General features: G+C 38.3%; 1 protein-coding gene across 10 annotated transcripts in view; it reads right to left on the minus strand.

Annotated features, from left to right (window-relative positions):
* Positions 1-22,665, minus strand: part of LOC309634446 (uncharacterized protein) — a 284,447-nt gene that overhangs the window by 234,317 nt on the left and 27,465 nt on the right. The window lies entirely within an intron of this gene.

Below are 22,665 nucleotides of genomic sequence, written 5' to 3' on the forward strand. Positions count from 1 at the left end.
ACTTATTAGACCAAGTATGTTTTGCTTTTCCTTTGTTTTTAACTAAAGTTGTCTTTTGATTGATATTAAGGGTAGAGAGTATTTGTTTTAGTGTGTTTTTATTTTTATAGTTCCACCAAGTCCAAAAGAATGATTGTATAAACGCTAGTTACAGGTGACATTGGCAATTAAATTGTACACATAGCACAGAAATGCCAACGTTAAGCCAGGGTAACCTCTGAAGCTTCACCGAGTGGTCCTTCTCTGCACAGACTCAATGGATCACTCTCCAACTGCTCTGGCTCTCTGATGAAAGACAGACAAGAATGAAGTGAGGCTGAAAAGCTGTCCCTCCTTTATTTTTGGTGCATCTATCAAGATCTCTGGAATCACTGTAAAATCTCCTATCATTCCAGTTACAAAGGGTACTTTGAATGAATTAAATATCTGGTGACAGCCAAGGTCATAAACTGCTTGATTCCCTTGGGTCACTTTTCCCAGGCTGATTTTAATCGTACTTTGGCCAGTATGTATATTTTGTGCAGTTGTGAATACTGATGGGTTCAGTGACATAATTTAAAATAGTACATCTCTATGTTTGCATATGTATGCATACATCCAGGGTATCTAGCGAGTAAGCAAGACAGACTTGCATTTGAAGCCAAAGGAAGCCTTCGAACTTTTGTTCTACTTCTTAACTGCAGGCTGGATTCCTAATTGACTCATCTCCTTTATAAATCTGTGAAACTTGCCAGTACTGGGACTAACAGATTATGGTTAGATCACAGCAAATCCATCACCTCTGGTAGAAAAACAACTCCTACACTTGCTGACTAGATCAGTAAGATCATCATTATATGGCGAACTCTTCCCTCTCAAAACTAAAATGAATCTTGAAGCCAAATGTCAGAAGCCAAGTATCAGAAGACAATAAATTTTTTACACTTCCACATATTCTATAGAAAGAATTAGAAACCTGGTGTGAAAAAATTCCTGGCTTCGCTTATCTACTCTGTACTCACCTTGCTTTTCCTTTTTCCCATCACTCATTCCCTATTCCTATCCTCAGCTCCAACACTTCTTTTATCTGGATTTTGAAAGTTTTTATTAAGGCCTGAAAGGCGTAGTCAGTTCTTGAGATATATGAAAGTCTGAGCAATTTTACCAAATTTTTAAAAAGTTAGAATACACACATTTTTAGGAAACAGAAAATAGGTGATTCTTAAAGTTAGACAACTCTAGAACCACATTTAAAATCAGCTTTAGCCAAAGTGACCCCACAATAATATAAAATTAATATACAATTACAGTGATTAAAATCAAGATTCCAGTTTTGAAGATCCACATGAGGCAATTATTAAGAACTAGAGGAGGGCTTCCCTGGTGGCGCAGTGGTTGAGAATCTGCCTGCCAATGCAGGGGACACGGGTTCGAGCCCTGGTCTGGGAAGATCCCACATGCCGCGGAGCAACTAGGCCCGTGAGCCACAACTACTGAGCCTGCGCGTTTGGAGTCTGTGCTCCGCAACAAGAGAGGCCGCGATAATGAGAGGCCCGCGCACCGCGATGAAGAGTGGCCCCCACTTGCCGCAACTAGAGAAAGCCCTCGCACAGAAACGAAGACCCAACACAGCTATAAATAATAAATAAATAAATAAATAAAATAAAATTTTAAAAAAAGAACTAGAGGAAGACCAGCTGAAGAGTAGATATGCAGATCTGCTATGACTTTGTAGAATTTAGTGTGTATCACTTGAGGGAGAGAGAGCAAGCCCTAAAGTTTAGAACACTAACAGTTTGGAGGAATCGTGGAACATTGGTGGTTGGATAAGATCAAATATAGAATGAAAGTCAATGACTAAACAGACAATTTTACACCCATGCATTCATTTAAAAATATTTTTTGAGGGAATTCCCCGGCAGTCCAGTGGTTAGGACTCAGCGCTTTCACTGCCGGGGCCTGGGTTTAATCGCTGGTGGGGAACTAAGATCCTGCAAGCGGCATGGCGAGGCCAAAAATTTAAACATTTAAAAAATTAAAAATAATTTTTTGATCACCTACCATGATACTGTACTAGGCACTCTGGTCAAATAGTGAACAAAACTAATCTCAGTCCCTTATCCTCCTGAAGCTTACAGTCTAGTAAGCAATAGAAAGTAGCCAGGTAATCAGAGCCTTGTGAAAGCATGCGTCTCTATGACGAGTGCTAAGGAGAAGCACACAGGCCATGAGAGCCTGTCAAAGGTAGAGATGATCTATTTAGGGACCACTGCCCTGAGAAAGTCACCCCTGAGCTGAGATCTGAGGAATACGCAGGAGTTAACTAGAAGGGAAAGGGAAAGACAGCTGCTTCTCATTAAAGTAAAACAGAGTGTCTGGGTTTTTTTTAACATAATTAATTGATTTAATAGTTTTTAAGACCAGGATTAAAAGATATTAGAAGAAGCAGTGTGAATGGGTGGTAACTTTTGTCTTTCCCTGAGCTTTATTGAGGTACAATTGACCAATAAAAAGTATATAACAATATTTAAGGTGTACAATGTGATGCTTTTATATACATATACATTGTGAAAATGTTTGCTAATTAACATAGCCATCACCTCACAGTTATCTTTTTTTTCTTTTTTTTTTTTTGGTGAGAACAGAAAAAAAAACAGATCTACTCTCTTCGCAAATTTCAAATACACAATATAGTTGTTTATCTTTTCTTTTTTTTTGGCTGTGCTGCACAGCTTGTGGGATCTTATTTCCCTGACCAGGGATGGAACATGGGCCTGCTGAGTCCTAACTACTGTACTGCCAGGGAATTCCCTACAGTACAGTATTATTAACTATAGTCATCTTGCTATACATTAGATCTCTAGAATTTATTTATCCTGCCTATCTGAAACATTAAAATTTTATATGTTTACTCCCCAACAAATCAAAGGAGGCTGCTCAGGCCCCTTGTCTGGTCCTGTTTCCAGGCTATCTCCTCCACTGTTAGGATGTGGCTTTGATCCTGGAGATAATTAAGCAAAGAAAAGAGGGAAAAGCATTCCAAGAAGAGGGAACAGCTTATGCAAAGGCACTCTGGCTTAGGCAAGAAGCAGTCTGTGCAGAGCTTTATAAACTATGTCAAAGAATTCTGTCAAATCTAAAAACATAGAAAGCCATTTAGGACATCTTAAGACAAAGGGAAGAAGGTGGAGACGGGGCTAACATTACCAGGTTTGCATTTTGGAAAGATTATTTTATCTACAATATGGAAAACAGATGGAAAGAGTAAAATGATGAAAAGCTTGATTGTGTATATAACCTCTGCCTCAGAAATGTTACTAAAATGAATGGCTTCTGTCACATTATATGGAAGAAGGATATAATCATCACTCTTCAGTTTATTCATTCAAATGACATTTACTGTGCACCGACTCTGTACTGATTTGGTACTGGGGCTATATCAGTGACACAATAGCTAAAGAAATTCTCTGCCCTCCTAGAGTCTACAAAATAGACAAAATACAAAAGTACATAATACAGCTTGTTAGAAGTTGATAAGTGCCATAAAAAAAAAATAGAGCAGGATAAGTATGATTTGGAGTGAAAAGAGAGGAAAATGGCATGTAGTTTTAAACAGGATAACCAGGATAGTTTTCTTTAACCAGGTGTGTTTTAGCAAAGACTTGAAGGAAGTGAAGGCATCCACCTTGCAGAGGTCTGGGTGAAGAGCCTTCCTGGCCAAGGAGCAGCCAGTGCAAAAGCGGTAGCATATCTGGCATGTCTGTGGAACAGCTGGGAGGCCACTGTGCCTGGAGCAGAGTGAACACGGGGAAGGACAGTAAAGATGAGAACAGGGAACACAGGGCCTGGAAGGACATTGATGGTGCTCTGAGTGAGGCAGGGAGTCATCATAAGGTTTTGAGCAGAAGAGTCTCATGATATGACTTCTTTTTAAAAAAGGATCAGATCACCCTGCTGCTGTGTTGAGAACAGACTTTAGCAAGGCAAGAGTGGAAGCAGGGAGACCAGTCAGGAGGTTTCTGCAGTAACCAGGTGAGAGATGATGATCGTTCAGACCACCATCACCAGACTTATGAATGGCAGCAGTGGCAGCTATAAGATGATAACAGAGGAAGATTTTCAAAATTGCGAGAAAAAATTATTTCAATACTAAAATACAAATACACAACCAAACTATCCATTGTGACATGAAGGAAGAATAATGACATTTCTGACATGGAAGAAGGCACTAAAAATTACCTCCCATGGACCATTTCACTAAAGGAAGATACTAAAAAATGTGCTACACCAAAATGAGAGTGTAAACCAAGAGGGAGACATGGGATTGTTGATTCTAAATGAGACAAAACTCTTACAATTTTGACTGAATAAAAAACACAACAGCATCATGAATTTTTTTTTCACTTATAATCTTTTTCTAGCTAAACAAATAAACTTCAGAAGTACTTATAGTTTTTCACACAAAAAGACATGTCCATTTGAATATTATTTGAATAATATTACTGAATACTATTATTTGAATATTACTGACAGGTTGACAAATTAGTAAATAAGACAACCAGTCAGAGGAGAGAAGATGGCGGAAGAGTAAGACGCGGAGATCACCTTCCTTCCCACAGATACAGTAGAAATACATCTACACGTGGAACTGCTCCTACAGAACACCCACTGAACGCGGGCAGAAAACGTCAGACCTCCCAAAAGGCAAGAAACTCCCCCCGTACTTGGGTAGGGCAAAAGAAAAAGGAAATAACAGAGACAAAAGAATAGGGACGGCACCTGCACCAGTGGGAGGGAGCTGTGAAGGAGGAAAGATTTCCACGCACTAGGAAGCCCCTTCGCGGGCAGAGACTGCGGGTGGCAGAGGGGGGAAGCTTCGGAGCCACGGAGGAGAGCGCAGCCACAGGGGTGTGGAGGGCAAAGCGGAGAGATTTCCGCACTTCCCGCACGGAGGCTCGGCGCTGACCAGCACTCACCAGCCCGAGAGGCTTGTCTGCTCAGCCGCCGGGGCGGGCGGGGCTGGGAGCGGAGGCTCGGGCTTCGGTCGGATCGCAGGGAGAGGACTGGGGTTGGCGGCGTGAACACAGCCTGAAGGGGTTAGCGCACCACAGCTGGCTGGGAGGGAGACCGGGAAAAAGTCTGCAGCTGCCGAAGAGGCAAGAGACTTTTTCTTGCCTCTTTGTTTCGCGGCGCGCAAGGAGAGGGGATTCAGAGCGCCGCTTAAACGAACTCCAGAGACTGGCGCGAGCCGCGGCTATCAGCGCGGACCCCAGAGACGGGCGTGAGACGCTGGGGCGGCTGCTGCCGCCTCCAAAAAGCCTGTGTGCGAGCACAGGTCACTCTTCACACCGCCCCTCCTGGGAGCCCGTGCAGCCCGCCACTGCCAGCGTCCCGTGATCCAGGGACAACTTCCCCGGGAGAACGCACGGCGCACCTCAGGCTGCTGCAACGTCACGCCGGCCTCTGACACCGCAGGCTCGCCCCACCTCCTCCGTACCCCTCCCTCCCCGCGGCCTGGGTGAGCCAGAGCCCCCGAAGCAGCTGCTCCTTTAACCCCGTCCTGTCTGGGCGGGGAACAGACGCCCTCAGGCGACCTACACGCAGAGGCGGGTCCAAATCCAAAGCTGATCCCCAGGAGCTGTGCGAACAGAGACGAGGAGGGGAAATCTCTCCCAGCAGCCTCAGAAGCAGCGGATTAAAATTCCACAAACAACTTGATGTGCCTGCATCTGTTGAATACCTGAATAGACAACGAATCATCCCAAATTCAGGAGGTGGACTTTGGGAGCAGGATATATTAATTTTTCCCCTTTTCCTTTTTTTTTTTGTGAGTGTATATGTATATGCTTCTGGGTGAGATTTTGTCTGTATAGCTTTGCTTTATAATAGCTTTATTTTACTTCACTATATTATAGCCTCTTTCTTTCTTTCTTTCTTTCTTTCTTTCTTTCTTTCTTTCTTTCTTTCTTTCTATTTTTTCTCCCTTTTACTCTGAGCCGTGTGGACGAAAGGCTCTTGGTGCTTCAGCCAGGCATCAGGGCCGTACCTCGGAGGTGGGAGAGCCAACTTCAGGACACTGGTCCACAAGAGACCTCCCAGCTCCACGTAATACCAAACAGCAAAAATCTCTCAGAGATCTCCATCTCAACATCAAGACCCAGCATCACTCAATGACCAGCAAGCTACAGTGCTGAACACCCTATGCCAAACAACTAGCAAGACAGGAACACAGCCCCATCCATTAGCAGAGAAGCTGCCTAAAATCATAATAAGGCCACAGACACCCCAAAATACACCACCAGACGTGGACGTGCCCACCAGAAAGACAAGATCCAGCCTCATCCCCCAGAGCTCAGGCACTAGTTCCCTCCACCAGGAAACCTACACAACCCACTGAACCAACCTTAGCCACTGGGGACAGATACCAAAAACAACGGGAACTACGAACCTGCAACCTGTGATAAGGAGACCCCAAACACAGTAAGATAAGCAAAATGAGATGACAGAAAAACACACAGCAGATGAAGGAGCAGGGTCAAAACACACTAGACTTAACAAATGAAGAGGAAATAGGTAGTCTACCTGAAAAAGAATTCAGAATAATGATAGTAAGGATGATCCAAAATCTTGGAAATAGAATAGACAAAATGCAAGAAACATTTAACAAGGACCTAGAAGAACTAAAGAGGAACCAAGCAATGATGAAAAACACAATAAATGAAATTAAAAATACTCTAGATGGGATCAATAGCAGAATAACTGAGGCAGAAGAAAGGATAAGTGACCTGGAAGATAAAATGGTGGAAATAACTACTGCAGAGCAGGATAAAGAAAAAAGAATGAAAAGAACTGAGGACAGTCTCAGAGACCTCTGGGACAACATTAAACGCACCAACATTCGAATTATAGGGGTCCCAGAAGAAGAAGAGAAAAAAAAAGGGACTGAGAAAATATTTGAAGAGATTATAGTTGAAAACTTCCCTAATATGGGAAAGGAAATAGTTAATCAAGTCCTGGAAGCACAGAGAGTCCCATACAGGATAAACCCAAGGAGAAACACGCCAAGACACATATTAATCAAACTGTCAAAAATTAAATATAAGGAAAACATATTAAAGGCAGCAAGGGAAAAACAACAAATAACACACAAGGGAATCCCCATAAGGTTAACATCTGATCTTTCAGCAGAAACTCTGCAAGCCAGAAGGGAGTGGCAGGATATACTTCAAGTGATGAAGGAGAAAAACCTACAACCAAGATTACTCTACCCAGCAAGGATCTCATTCAGATGTGATGGAGAAATTAAAACCTTTACAGACAAGCAAAAGCTGAGAGAGTTCAGCACCACCAAACCAGCTTACAACAAATGCTAAAGGAACTTCTCTAGGCAAGAAACACAAGAGAAGGAAAACACCTACAATAACAAACCCAAAACATTTAAGAAAATGGGAATAGGAACATACATATCGATAATTACCTTGAATGTAAATGGATTAAATGCTCCCAACAAAAGACACAGACTGGCTGAATGGATACAAAAACAAGACCCATATATATGCTGTCTAAAAGAGACCCACTTCAGACCTAGAGACACATACAGACTGAAAGTGAGGGGATGGAAAAAGATATTCCATGCAAATGGAAATCAAAAGAAAGCTGGAGTAGCAATTCTCATATCAGACAAAATAGACTTTAAAATAAAGACTATTACAAGAGACAAAGAAAGGACACTATATAATGATCAAGGGATCGATCCAAGAGGAAGGTATAACAATTGTAAATATTTATGCACCCAACATAGGAGCACCTCAATACATAAGGCAAATACTAACAGCCATAAAAGGGGAAATCGACAGCAACACAATCATAGTAGGGGACTTTAACACCCCACTTTCACCAATGGACAGATCATCCAAAATGAAAATAAATAAGGAAACACAAGCTTTAAATGATACATTAAACAAGATGGACTTAATTGATATTTATAGGACATTCCACCCAAAAACAACAGAATACACATTTTTCTCAAGTGCTCATGGAACATTCTCCAGGATAGATCATATCTTGGGTCACAAATCAAACCTTGGTAAATTTAAGAAAATTGAAATCATATCAAGTATCTTTTCCGACCACAACGCTATGAGACTAGATATCAATTACAGGAAAAGATCTGTAAAAAATACAAACACATGGAGGCTACACAATACACTACTTAATAACGAAGTGATCACTGAAGAAATCAAAGGGGAAATCAAAAAATACCTAGAAACAAATGACAATGGAGATACGACGACCCAAAACCTATGGGACGCAGCAAAAGCAGTGCTAAGAGGGAAGTTTATAGCAATACAAGCCTACCTCAAGAAACAGGAAACATCTCGAATAAACAACCTAACCTTGCACCTAAAGCAATTAGAGAAAGAAGAACAAAAAAACCCCAAAGCTAGCAGAAGGAAAGAAATTATAAAGATCAGGTCAGAAATAAATGAAAAAGAAATGAAGGAAACAATAGCAAAAATCAATGAAACTAAAAGCTGGTTCTTTGAGAAGATAAATAAAATTGATAAACCATTAGCCAGACTCATCAAGAGAAAAAGGGAGAAGACTCAAATCAATAGAATTAGAAATGAAAAAGGAGAAGTAACCACTGACACTGCAGAAATACAAACGATCATGAGAGATTACTACAAGCAACTCTATGCCAATAAAATGGACAACCTGGAAGAAATGGACAGATTCTTAGAAATGCACAAACTGCCGAGACTGAACCAGGAAGAAATAGAAAATATGAACAGACCAATCACAAGCACTGAAATTGAAACTGTGATTAAAAACCTTCCAACAAACAAAAGCCCAGGACCAGATGGCTTCACAGGTGAATTCTATCAAACATTTAGAGAAGAGCTAACACCTATCCTTCTCAAACTCTTCCAAAATATTGCAGAGGGAGGAATACTCCCAAACTCATTCTACGAGGCCACCATCACCTTGATACCAAAACCAGACAAAGATGTCACAAAGAAAGAAAACTACAGGCCAATATCACTGATGAACATAGATGCAAAAATCCTCAACAAAATACTAGCAAACAGAATCCAACAGCACATTAAAAGGATCATACACCATGATCAAGTGGGGTTTATCCCAGGAATGCAAGGATTCTTCAATATACGCAAATCAATCAATGTGATACACCATATTAACAAATTGAAGGAGAAAAACCATATGATCATCTCAATAGATGCAGAGAAAGCTTTCGACAAAATTCAACACCCATTTATGATAAAAGCCCTGCAGAAAGTAGGCATAGAGGGAACTTTCCTCAACATAATAAAGGCCATATATGACAAAGCCACAGCCAACATTGTCCTCAATGGTGAAAAACTGAAACCATTTCCACTAAGATCAGGAACAAGACAAGGTTGCCCACTCTCACCACTATTATTCAACATCGTTTTGGAAGTGTTAGCCACAGCAATCAGAGAAGACAAAGGAATAAAAGGAATCCAAATCGGAAAAGAAGAAGTAAAGCTGTCACTGTTTGCAGAAGACATGATACTATACATAGAGAATCCTAAAGATCCTACCAGAAAACTACTAGAGCTAATCAATGAATTTGGTAAAGTAGCAGGATACAAAATTAATGCACAGAAATCTCTTGCATTTCTATACACTAATGACAAAAAATCTGAAAGTGAAATTAAGAAAACACTCCCGTTTACCATTGCAACAAAAAGAATAAAATATCTAGGAATAAACCTACCTAAGGAGACAAAAGACCTGTATGCAGAAAATTATAAGACACTGATGAAAGAAATTAAAGATGATACAAATAGATGGAGAGATATACCATGTTCCTGGATTGGAAGAATCAACATTGTGAAAATGACTCTACTACCCAAAGCAATCTACAGATTCAATGCAATCCCTATCAAACTACCACTGGCATTTTTCACAGAACTAGAACAAAAAACTTCACAATTTGTATGGAAACACAAAAGACCCCGAATAGCCAAAGCAATCTTGAGAACGAAAAATGGAGCTGGGGGAATCAGGCTCCCTAACTTCAGACTATATTACAAAGCTTCAGTAATCAAGACAGTTTGGTACTGGCACAAAAACAGAAATATAGATCAATGGAACAGGATAGAAAGCCCAGAGATAAACCCACACACATATGGTCACCTTATCTTTGATAAAGGAGGCAAGCATATACAGTGGAGAAAAGACAGCCTCTTCAGTAAGTGGTGCTGGGAAAATTGGACAGGTACATGTAAAAGTATGAAATTAGAACACTCCCTGACACCATGCACAAAAATAAACTCAAAATGGATTAAAGACCTAAGTGTAAGGGCAGACACTATCAAACTCTTAGAGGAAAACATAGGCAGAACACTCTATGACATACATCACAGCAAGATTCTTTTTGACCCAGCTCCCAGAGAAATGGAAATAAGAACACAAGTAAACAAATGGGACCTAATGAAACTTAAAAGCTTTTGCGCAGCAAAGGAAACCATAAACAAGACCAAAAGACAACCATCAGAATGGGAGAAAATATTTGCAAATGAAGCAACTGACAAAGGATTAATCTCCAAGATTTACAAGCAGCTCATGCAGCTCAATAACAAAAAAACGAACAACCCAATCCAAAAATGGGCAGAAGACCTAAATAGACATTTCTCCAAAGAAGATATACAGATGGCCTACAGACACATGAAAGAATGCTCAACATCACTAATCATTAGAGAAATGCAAATCAAAACTACAATGAGATATCATCTCACACCGGTCAGAATGGCCATCATCAAAAAATCTAGAAACAATAAATGCTGGAGAGGGTGTGGAGGAAAGGGAACACTCTTGCACTGTTGGTGGGAATGTAAATTGATACAGCCACTATGGAGAACAGTATGGAGGTTCCTTAAAAAGCTACAAATAGAACTACCATACGACCCAGCAATCCCACTACTGGGCATATACCCTGAGAAAACCATAGGTCAAAAAGAGTCATGTACCAAAATGTTCATTGCAGCTCTATTTACAATAGCCAGGACATGGAAGCAACCTAAATGTCCATCGACAGATGAATGGATACAGAAGATGTGGCACATATATACAATGGAATATTACTCAGCCATAAAAAGAAATGAAATGGAGGTATTTGTAATGAGGTGGATGGAGTTAGAGTCTGTCATACAGAGTGAAGTAAGTCAGAAAGAGAAAAACAAATACAGTATGCTAACACATATATACGGAATCTAAGGGAAAAAAAAAAAAGGCCATGAAGAACCTAGTGGCAAGACGGGAATAAAGACACAGACCTACTAGAGAATGGACTTGAGGATATGGGGAGGGGGTGGGGTGAGATGTGACAGGGTAAGAGAGTGTCATGGACATATATACACTACCAAATGTAAAATAGATAGCTAGTGGGAAGCAGCCACATAGCACAGGGAGATCAGCTCGGTGCTTTGTGACCACCTAGAGGGGTGGGATGGGGAGGGCGGGAGGGAGGGAGATGCAAGAGGGAAGAGAAATGGGAACATATTGTATAACTGATTCACTTTGTTATAAAGCAGAAGCTAACACACCATTGTAAGGCAATTATACTTCAATAAAGATGTTTAAAAAAAAAAAAAAAGAAGTGAGAATGTTTTCATAAGGAAAAGAGGGAAAGTAACAGATGGATTTACATGTACTTAAATACTCTTATTCTAATCTAAACTGGACTAACACAAAATTTTAGTAGAAAGCAGTGTATTCATTGAATACTTAAGTAAAATGGAGTTACTTCAATATCAAATCCTGCATTCATGTATCTGTTATGAAACTTATGGAAACATAAAGCTTAATAATAAAGGGTTGAATCTATAAGGCAGAAAAAAAAAAAAAAAGACAACCAGTCAGATCTGTAGATTTTGGAAAGAATATGATATATTTCATAGGACATAGCAATAAATTCTCTCTGGGTGTCTTTAAGATTTTTTGTAGGAATAATACTTCTAAGAACAGGTTTAAACAAATAATATAATAGAGAAATATATTTTTACTCAAATCTTAAGACTGGACAGGAGCGTAAAAATTGAGACTTTTGTAAACTTTTCCAATCATCATTTTATCAGGGTGAGTTTTATGATGCAGAGATTCTCTCTTTTACGCAACTGTAAGGAATGAAGGAACATTTTCACTTTTTGATTTTTCTCAGATGTTTTTCACCAACTGTTAGGAAGGCCTGAAATTTTTAAGGCTAAGAATTGGAATTCTATTAGCACTGAGGAAAAAAAATTGGCCAACCCTTGAAGCTCAAAGCTTACATTATGAAAATTAAAGGGCAGAATGTGATTATTGAAAAAGGAACTATAGGGCATGTAGTATTTTGAATCTACAGGATCCAGGAAAATGGGGAATCATGATAAAAGAAGAAAAAAAAATCCCCAGGATTCTAGTGAAAAGAACCTCCATAATGGCAAGTATGCTACAGTTCTGGATAATCACCAGCCAGTTTAGAGCAAGAGGGTGGAGGTCTCTGGGAGGAAATAAATATGTTACCTGATATGTTGGATATAGTAGGAAGAGACCAACAGAGTGTAAGGAGAAATGTGTGATAGGTACATAGAATTCTAAGGAACTAAAAAAAGGAGGTTTTTACTGATTCCAGAGAAAACTGAAAGTTATAAAAGAATAAAAAAATGTAAGTTATTATAACTACACAGCACAGCTATGAATATTATTCATATTATTGAATATGAATTTAACAAAAAATTATGATTTAACGTTTTGAAAAATGTAGAAGTGAAGTGGGGATAGGAGGCAGGAGTGTAAGAAACCTAAATGTTTATTTTCTACTACAAGGATGTCAGTATAAAATATCTAAACAGAAAAATATCAAGAAATAGAATAGAAGCACGTTATTTAGAAATAAGCTGGTAAATACAGAAGAAACAGCTACAAGAGTAACTTGGAGAGCAGGAATAAAAACTGGGTGGTTGGGCTGAGGTGGGGGACCAATGGACCTTTAATGAGCATTACTATCTCTGTCATCACAATCCATCAACTCTCCAGGTCTGACTTGGTGCAAGAAACTTAAAGGCTCTATAGGGCAGGTCTGTGGTTCATCAATGCAAAAAAAGATACTTAGGATTGGGGAGGAGATTAGTAGAGCAGATTTGGGCAGGTACTTAATGGCCTTACTTCTGTTCCTCTTCCATGAAGGTTCAGGGAAATAGGCAAGTTTGAAACAAGACAGGATAAGGGACAGACAACACTACTTCAAGGTGTAGTCAAGTATTTAAGGTTTGGAGGTAATGTTAGTTTTACTAGTGACCTACCCCCTTGACTCTACACAGCCCCTGGCTGGACACCTGAATCAATAGATTTTTCATCCTCCCTGATGTTCACCTATAGTTTCTGACCCTGGCTTAACAATCCACCTTGTTTGTCCTGTTTTCTGATTTTTCTGTGGTCCTCCTCTTGCCTTAACAACTTCACTCTTATCATTAATGTTCCTGACTTTGGCCTGGAAAACTGATCTGATTTTCTGCATTCTTGATTTTCTTCCAGTTTGCTGCATCTGTTACTTCCTTCATGCTAATCTGTTTCTTGGGCCACTGGTAACCTAACTTTGATTCTTTGGTTGCCCCATTTGATTCAGGATTTGGTTTAGTACTCATGACACTATTTCTGATTAATGCTGCCATATGCTCCAAACTTTTCTCCTGACAGTGGTATTATTGTGCCAGTATTGGTTAGCTACTTCTTACAAGTGGTAATGGCCAAACTATGCTTATGCAGCTAAACCAGAGGACTGAACAAGTTAGATCAGATGCTGACAATACAGAAATTAAAATGTGTTCCTAGAATGAACAAAGCACAGTCGGAGACCCTTAGACCCAGACAGATCCAGACAGAACTGCTCTTTGAGTCCCTCCACCCCCATCCCACAGTCAGGGGAGAGATTTTCAGAGGAGGAAAAAAGTCCAAAGAAAGAGCTGGAAAGCTCATACAGGGACTTCAGCTTCCAGAGGAGTTCCCTGAGTTTACTTTAGGGTTAGGAGATTTAACTCTCAGGGCTCCCACAGTGTCTGTAAACCTAACTTCATGTTGGAATTTTAAAAAGCAAAGGACACTTAGGCCTCTGGATAGTTCACAGTCTCTCTAAATACCAGCACCACCTCACAGTGGATGAAATAGTTCTTGCCTGATTAAATTTCAGTAGATTAATATTGAGACACTCATATTTGACATCAGGGATTCTTTCTTGACTTTCTTTTGCCTGGTTTTATTCAATAGCCCCTGAGTGAATTAATTAAGATAAGACCAGAGAAAGAAAAGAAGAGAAGGAAGAAAAGAAGCAATTTAGTGATATACTGGCTCTAGGGGAAGGAAATCCACATAATTGCTTGTTCCTTCTTAGAGAGTCCTTTTAATAGATGGTAACTCTCATCCTTTCTTGGAAAAACAACAAAGAAAGGACAAGAAAGTACTGAAGACAATACTTACCACTTATTGAGTGTGTACTAGGTGCTAGGTCTTTGTACACATTAATTAAATTAATTCTTATATCAACCCAATGAGATGGGTGACATTTAATGAATGAGGAAAGTAAGATTCTGAGCCAATAAATATTATAATTTGCCCAAGGTCATTTAGCTGCTAGCTGAAGAGATGAGACACAAAACAAAGACTATATGATGCCAGAGACCATAATCCTGACTTCAAAGGCATATGCTCTTCCCAGCAACATTGGGAATAAAAGGAAATGATAATTTAAACTTTTAGGGGAACGATTAGGATTTAGATGATGTTCAAATACAAAAAGAAATGATCTCCCTTCCTTTATCATTCAGTCAGGAAGTCAAAATATCTCCCAGGAAATCAAGTGAGAATTTCAATTTCAATTCAACTAATATTTTATTGAGTGCCTTCTAATACCAGACTCTACACTAAGGTTTGGAATATATAAGAGTGAGTTAAGACAGGCATAATTTCTGTCTTCGAGAAAGCTGCAGCCATTTTAAAGGTAAAAAATATATGTATAATAATGATTACAAACAAGGAAGGGGAGCAAAAATTTGTGGGAGGGAAAAGCAAGGGTACTTTATAGTCTAGAACATAGAAGCTCTTGCTTAGGAAATGAAGGTTGAGCTAAAATGTAAATGATAATGTGAATTAGCTAAGTAATGGCTTCAATCTGATGTCACAAGTTAACCTAATGAACTAGAATCAGAAGAGTGACAAGCTCTTCTCAGGAGAGATAGCACACACTACTGTGTCTCCTTTGCCACAGCAGCAGAAGGGGAAGGAAGGGTAAGAAGAAAACAATTGAAATTTTAATAAATGTCAAAAGGCTACACATGGGCTGGCGTGACAGTATAGGATCCTGAGAGCCCCAGACACAAGGAGAGTCTGAAACATTCAACAACTATGAAAAGAGTTCATAGTTCAACTCTTTTAGTCCTTAACTGAGAGCTCATGAAAAAGACCGAGAGCACGGCAGGAGAATTGAGAGAGTCATCTGCTAAATCACAGGCATGCAGGGTATGCCTAAGACTGAGGACAGAGCAGAAAGACTGAGAGAAATGCTCTGTGCTCTGGATCCTGCACGAAGTATAAGACAGCAGCTGTCTGCCACTGGGAAAGAAAGAAGAGACCCGAGAGAGGTTCCCTCTGAGGCTCACGCAAGCAGGAGCTGCTTAAGTCAAGGGCAGAGACGGAAAACCAAGTGAAATCTTTCCACCTCCCCACCACCCCTACACACACACTCCAAGCTTCGCACCAAGCACTAGACCACAGCAGTCTGATGCTAAGGGAAGTGAAGAAGCATTGAGAGAGTCACCATTCTGAAGACACAAGTACACAAGTCTCCCTATATCTAAGGAAGGAGCAGCAGAACTGAGAAAGCCCTCTTACCTTCTGAGCATTGCCAAATATGAGGCAATAGCAGTCTAATTCTGGAGGAAAAAAAAAAAAGAAAAGCTTTGAGAGAGGACTACCTTCTGGTGAAGGTGCATAGACTTGCTAAACTCTTGAGGCCACAAAAGGAGAACTGAGATATATGTTTGGCACTCCAGGCCTTATAGTAAGTACCAGACAGCATCAGGCCACAACTGGGAAAATGTGAAGCCTATGGTTTCTTGAACATAATTCAAGCATTCACAAAACCCAGACCCAATTAAATCACAGGCTAGTTTAATTTACTCATGTAACGACCTCACAGAAGAAGAGGAACGCCTTTTTCAGAGAGTAAATGTTATTTACCTTACAATCTACTATACTACTACTCAGTGTCTTGCATTCAATCAAAAATTATGAGACACACTCAAAAAATAAGAAAAGATAACCCATAATGAAATTATAAAATGGAACAAACCCAGACATGGCCCAGGGGTTGGAATTATCAAACTGGGACTTTAAAATAATTATGATAAAAAGGTTTTTTAAAACGAATGAAAAAATTAACAACTTACATGAACAGATGGGGAATTTTAACACAGAGATTAATATTATACAAAAGAGTCCAATGGAAAATCTAAAAATGAAAAAAACATGATATTGGAGATAGAGAATACTTTCAGTAAGTTTACCAGCAAAATGGACACAGCGGAGAAAAGAATCATGGAACAAACTCAGAAGGATGTATTGGTGAATTCTATGAAACATTTAAAAAAGAAATAATATCAATATTGTACAAAAATTTCAAAAATAGAGGAGGAGGGAACACTTAGAAACTAATTTTATGAGGCTAGTATTACCCTGATACTAAAACCAGACAGAGGAAAGAAAAGCAAAAAAGAAATGAAAACTGCAGACCAATATACCTTATGAACATAGATGTAAAATTCCTTAACAAAACATTAGCAAATTGAATCCAGTAATACATGGAGAGGATAATACACCATGACAAATTGGATTTGGCACCAGAATGCAAAGTTTATTTAACATTTGAAAATTACTCAATGTAACTCACCACATCAACAAATTAAAGAAGAAAAATCTTATTATTTCAGTAGATGCAGAGAAGGCATTTCACACATTTATGATAAAAACTTTCAGCAAGCTAATAAAAGAAGAAAACATCTGCAACCTTATAAAAGTCATCTACAAAAAACTTACAGTTAGTATTATACCTAACAGTGAAATAGTAAATGCTTTTGCCCTAAAAAGCAAAGCAAGCCCTATTTACTAAACAAAACAAAAATGTTCACTTTAATCACTTCTATTGAACTTTATACTGGAGATTCTAGCTTGTACAAAAGGACAGAAGAAAAAAATAACGGAAATTGGAAAAAGGAAGAATCGTCTTTATTTGCATATGACATGATTGTGTATGTAAAAACTCCTAAGGTAACTCTAAGAAAACTACTAGAATTAATAAGTGATTTTAATAATAATGTTGCATGATACAAAATCAATATACAAAAATCTATTGCATTTCTATATATTAGCAATGAACAATTAGAAATAAATTTTTAAGCAGTACCATTTATAATAACATCAAGAAACATAAGATCCTAGGGATAAATTTAACAAAAGGTATATAAGACTTCCGTTTTAAAAAGTACAAAACAGGAGAGGTTTCAAGATGGTGGTGTAGGAAGATCCTGAACTCACCTCCCCCACAGACACAACAAATCTACAACTACAGGTGAAATAATTCCTTCAAAAGGGGCCTGAAAACCGGATAAACAAAGCCTCCACAACAAAGGGTAAAAGGACAGCATCCAAATGAGTAGGAGAGGCAGAGATATGGTCTCAACAAGGAAAAACCCACACCCTAGCCACAGTGATCCACAACCAGAAGGGATCACAAAACTGTGGATCTTTTACCGGAGGAGCAAGGGATTTGAGCTCCACATCAGGCAGCCCAACTCTTGGATCCTGCGTAGGAGAGACCCCCCCCAACACGTGGTTTTGAAAACTAATGAGGAATATGTCCAGGCAAACTGTATAACTGCAGGGAACAATGACAACAAAAAGAACACTTTTAAAGGGTTTGAGCATATGGTTGCTAGAACTTAAAACTGGCACAAAAACACCAGATTGAAATGTGCATGGATTATACGTGAAGGGAACCCTCTTACTAATTTTGAAGCATCTGCCAGAGAGGCAGGAAACATTTGGGATGTTCCCCAGGGACTGAGAAATGAGCGGGAGCCCTTTTTGTTCTTTCAGGCTACTTTGCTAATAATACTGCCACTGGCTGGGCACCATCTTGGAATTCTCCCTCTAACCTGTTAGTGCCAGAGGGCACACACCACTAAGAGCCCCGTCCACTCCTACACCTTGGCTGGACCTCAGAGATGGCCCCACCATAGATGGCAGCCACAGGCAGACCCAGTAGCCACACTGGGAGCCAACTCACACAACAGCATGCTTCAGCAGCAGCTGTGGTCCCACCACAACGGAGGGCACACACGGCCCACATATGGGACATCCCTTGAGCACGTAGCTCTGGTGGCCAGGCAGGATTGCACTTCTGAGACCCACAGGACCTCTTCTAAATAATGCCACTCCTCAAGACCAGGAGAAATAGATGATTTACATAAAACACAGAAACAAATGCAGAGATTATGGTTCGCATATAAGAATGGCTAAAATAAAAACAATCTACATCAAATGTTGGAGAGAATGAGAAGCAACTGGGACTCTAATACATTGCTGTTGGAAATACAAAATGATGTAACCTCTTCAGACAACTCTTTGGTAGCTTCTCAAAAGGCTGAATATGCATCTACTATGTAACAGAGCAATTCTACTCCTGGGTATTTAACCAAAACAAATGAAAACATATGCCCACAAACACCCTTGCTTATAGCAGTTCTATCCCTAAAGGCCGTACAATGAATGTGTTATATTCAAAGGAAAACTATTCAGCAATAGAAAAGGGGCAATGTATTGATATACACAACAACATGAATAATTTTCACAAACATTTTTCTGTGTGAAAGAATCCAGACACGAAAAGTGCATACTCTGATTCCACTTGTATGAAATTCTAGAATAGGTAAATTAAGTTATAGTGGTGGAAATCAAATCAGTGGCTGCTTCTAGGAGAGTGGAACTGATTGCAAAGGCATACAGAAGAACTTTCTGAGATGATGAAAATTTTCTGTCTTGGCGTGTGTGTGGCTTATACAAATGTAAGCATTTGTCAAAACTGAAAGTTACACTTGAGATCTCAAAAAATTAAACAATCATTCCCAATCTCCAAACATTTGGAAACTAGATAACATTTCTAACTACATTAGGGTTAACAAGTAAAGCATTTTGAAACAAGTAAAGCATTTTGAAATGACATTTCTAACTACATTAGGGTTAACAAGTAAAGCATTATTAGAATTAAGTATCAATGAAGGCACTAAGTATCAAATCTTGTGAGACATACAAAGCTAAAGCAATATGACCCTCAACCCCTCATCTGTAATTCTGAATGCCCCAAATCCATGAAAGCCAATTTTTTAAAAAGTTTGACACCAAAGCCTGAACTGATGTGATATGAGGCTAATTATAGTCTTTATTATGTCAGTGTATATGAACACAGATTATTGGCACAGGTCTCACTGGGGATTTTTATAATATTCAGTATATACCACATTGCCATTCTAAGATCCAAAAACACTAAATTCTAAAACACATTTGAACCCAAGAATTTTGGATGGTGGAATGTGGGTCATGTAATATATAACCTGAATTAAATATACTAGTTTAAAAAATTAAAAATAATGAGCTAAACATTCCACACATAATAGAGAAAAATTTAAAAAACAGAAATGAATAAAATAAAAAACAAAGATATGACAGAAGAGAACGATAAACCAACAGCTGATTCTTTGAAAAGATTAATAAAATAGTCAAACATCTGGAAATACTGAATTAAAAATCCTAGAGAAATCACATATATCATAATGTTGGGAATAAAAAAAATGGGACAAAACTATAAAGGCAACAGAGAGTCTAAAATTTATATATAATGTCAATAGTTTTGAAAACTTTGGCTAATGGGCATATTAGAAAAATAAAAACAACAAAAATTAAAGAAGAAGGAGAAAATCTAAATATTCACTTTAACTGATCTCTTTTCTTGCCTTAGTGCATCAATGAATAGATGTTATGATAGTAGGTATTCTGATATATTTTTTTAAATCTTGTAAAATGTTACTTTATTAGTCCAGATTCTCCAGAGAAACAAAACCAATAGGATGAGGATAGATAGATAGATACATATGTACATACATAAATACATACATAAATAGATAGGTAGATAGGGATGATTTTAAATTGGCTTGCTCAGTTGTGGAGACTGGCAGGTCCAAAATCTGCAGGGTTGGCCAGTCGACTGGAGACCCAGGGAAGAGTCAGTGTTGTAACTCCAGCCCGAAAGCCATTTGCTGGTGGAGGTCACTCTTTTGTTCTATCACACCTTAAACTGATTGAATGAGGCCCACCCACATTATGAAGAGCAATCTGTTTTACTCAAAGTCTGCCAATTTAAATGTTAATATCATTGAAAAACAGTCTCACAAAAACATCCAGAGTAATGTTTGACCAAATGTCTAGACACTATGGCCCAGCCAAGTTGACACATGAAATTAATCATCACAGTTACCTTTTCAGGATTGTGAGAGGAGTAACATAATATGACATGTTTAACAAGATGATTCTGACTGCTGATTGAGAATAGACTATATGGTGACAAGTGTGGACTCAGGACACCAGTTAGGAAACTACTGCATTAATAGAGATAAGATATGATGGAGGCTCAAGCCAAGTTGCTAGCCGTCGAGTAGCGAGAAGTCACAGAGTCCAAATGTAGTTTGATGGTAAAGCTAATAGAGTTTCTTGACAGAATGGATGTGGGATGTAAAAGAAAGAAAAAAACAAAGAATAACTTAAAGGTTTGGCATCCAAACTACTGAGGGTATGGAGTATCTTTCAGCTAACAGAAAAGGCTGTGGGTAGAGCAAATTTTGAGAAAAACTCAAAACTTTAAGATGTCAGATATACAAGTGGAGATGTTGACAAAGTAGTTGGCTTCACATCTGGATTTCATAACTCTGGATTTTATTTTATATTCTATTTGTATACTGGGAGTTATCAGTATACAAATAGAATATAAAGCACTGAGACTAGATGAAATAAAGAAGGAACTGAGTATAGATACAGCAAAAGACCTGTAAATACCAAAGACCCCGGGCACTCCAAAATTAAGAAGTCAAAACATAAGTATTGTTCAGATCTCATAAATAATTTTTAAATAAAATGAAATTTTTATTGGAAATATCTTTTAATAAGATAGATTGGATCTTATATTTTCAATTAATGTATCTATGGATAAATACTTTACTAGTATAATGAGACAGGACTGATCATAAATTCTATTTGTTTTAACTTAATTTGTTTTAATAGGTATAGACACTGAGAAACAGTCTTCATAGTATGGAAATGAAAGTTTTATTACACCATATCTATATATATATTTTTTAAAGTTGATGTGGACCATTTTTAAAGTCTTTATTGAATTTGTTACAATATTGCTTCTGTTTTATGTTTTGGTTTTTTTGGCTGTGAGGCATGTGGGATCTTAGCTCCCCAACCAAAGATCAAACACACACCCTCTGCATTGGAAGGCAGTCTTAACCACTGGACCACCAGAGAAGTCCCTATATATTTATTTATATTTATTATTTTTATGTCAAAAATCCTATATGACCTATTATCAAAAATTTTTTTAAATTAGATAACAGCTAATAATTTAATTACATCTTCTGTCTGTTTTGTTGAAAGCAAAGAAGTGGAAATTTTATTTGCAAATGAAGCTGTAACCCAGAAGGAACCATTTATCAATACCACATTAATATTTCAAATAGTCCTATTGGTTGGAGCCATAGAGATTTTTTACACCTCAGAAAAATGTATCATAGTAATATCCTAAATGGGATATCCTGAATGTAAAGTGAGGAAAGAACAACTGTGAAAGAGAAGGTGGGAAAGTAATACCTGCTCCTTCAAAACAGGTGCTCTGTCAGGCAGATCAGTTTTGGGAACAAGTATCAATATATATCAAAGTCAAAGATCTGGACATTTATTCCTTTAATCTATTTCAGGCATTTTATTTCTGAGAAAGTCTTCACCTACCATCCAAGATTTGTGACCCTAGTTTGAAGAGTAGGATAAAAGGTGAAAAGGCTTAGAATCAAGACCAAGTATGAAATGGTAATAATAAAATCTTGTATTTGCATAGGAAGTTTTAGTCTACAAAATGCGTTTATTTTCATTATTTCAATTGACTCCTTCAACAATCATGTGAGATAAGACAGAAGTACAGAACAACAACAACAACAAAAACCTTAGAATGTGGAAATATATTGTCTTTAAAAATGTGTTAGCAACAGTATTTGAAAGATTTGTTCTTTTATTTCTTCTCCTCTATATTCAGACACTATTATCAACTGACCTTCACCTAAACAGGCTTTGAAAGGAATATGCATAGTAACACTTTACTACTTCCACACTGAGGTTTCATTTAAGCCTAAACTACACACACACATAAAAATATTCATCCACAAGTAAAGCTTACATAGAAGGAAAACAATACTGTACACCCAATCTACCTCAAGATATATGTCATCAAAACTGCTTAATTCAGAACCTCCCTACTCTAAGCATGTTTCCTCACTTCTTACT

Source organism: Balaenoptera borealis (assembly GCF_965194805.1).
Source record: "Balaenoptera borealis genome assembly, chromosome: 1".
In the NCBI taxonomy this organism is placed as follows: Eukaryota; Metazoa; Chordata; class Mammalia; order Artiodactyla; family Balaenopteridae; genus Balaenoptera; species Balaenoptera borealis.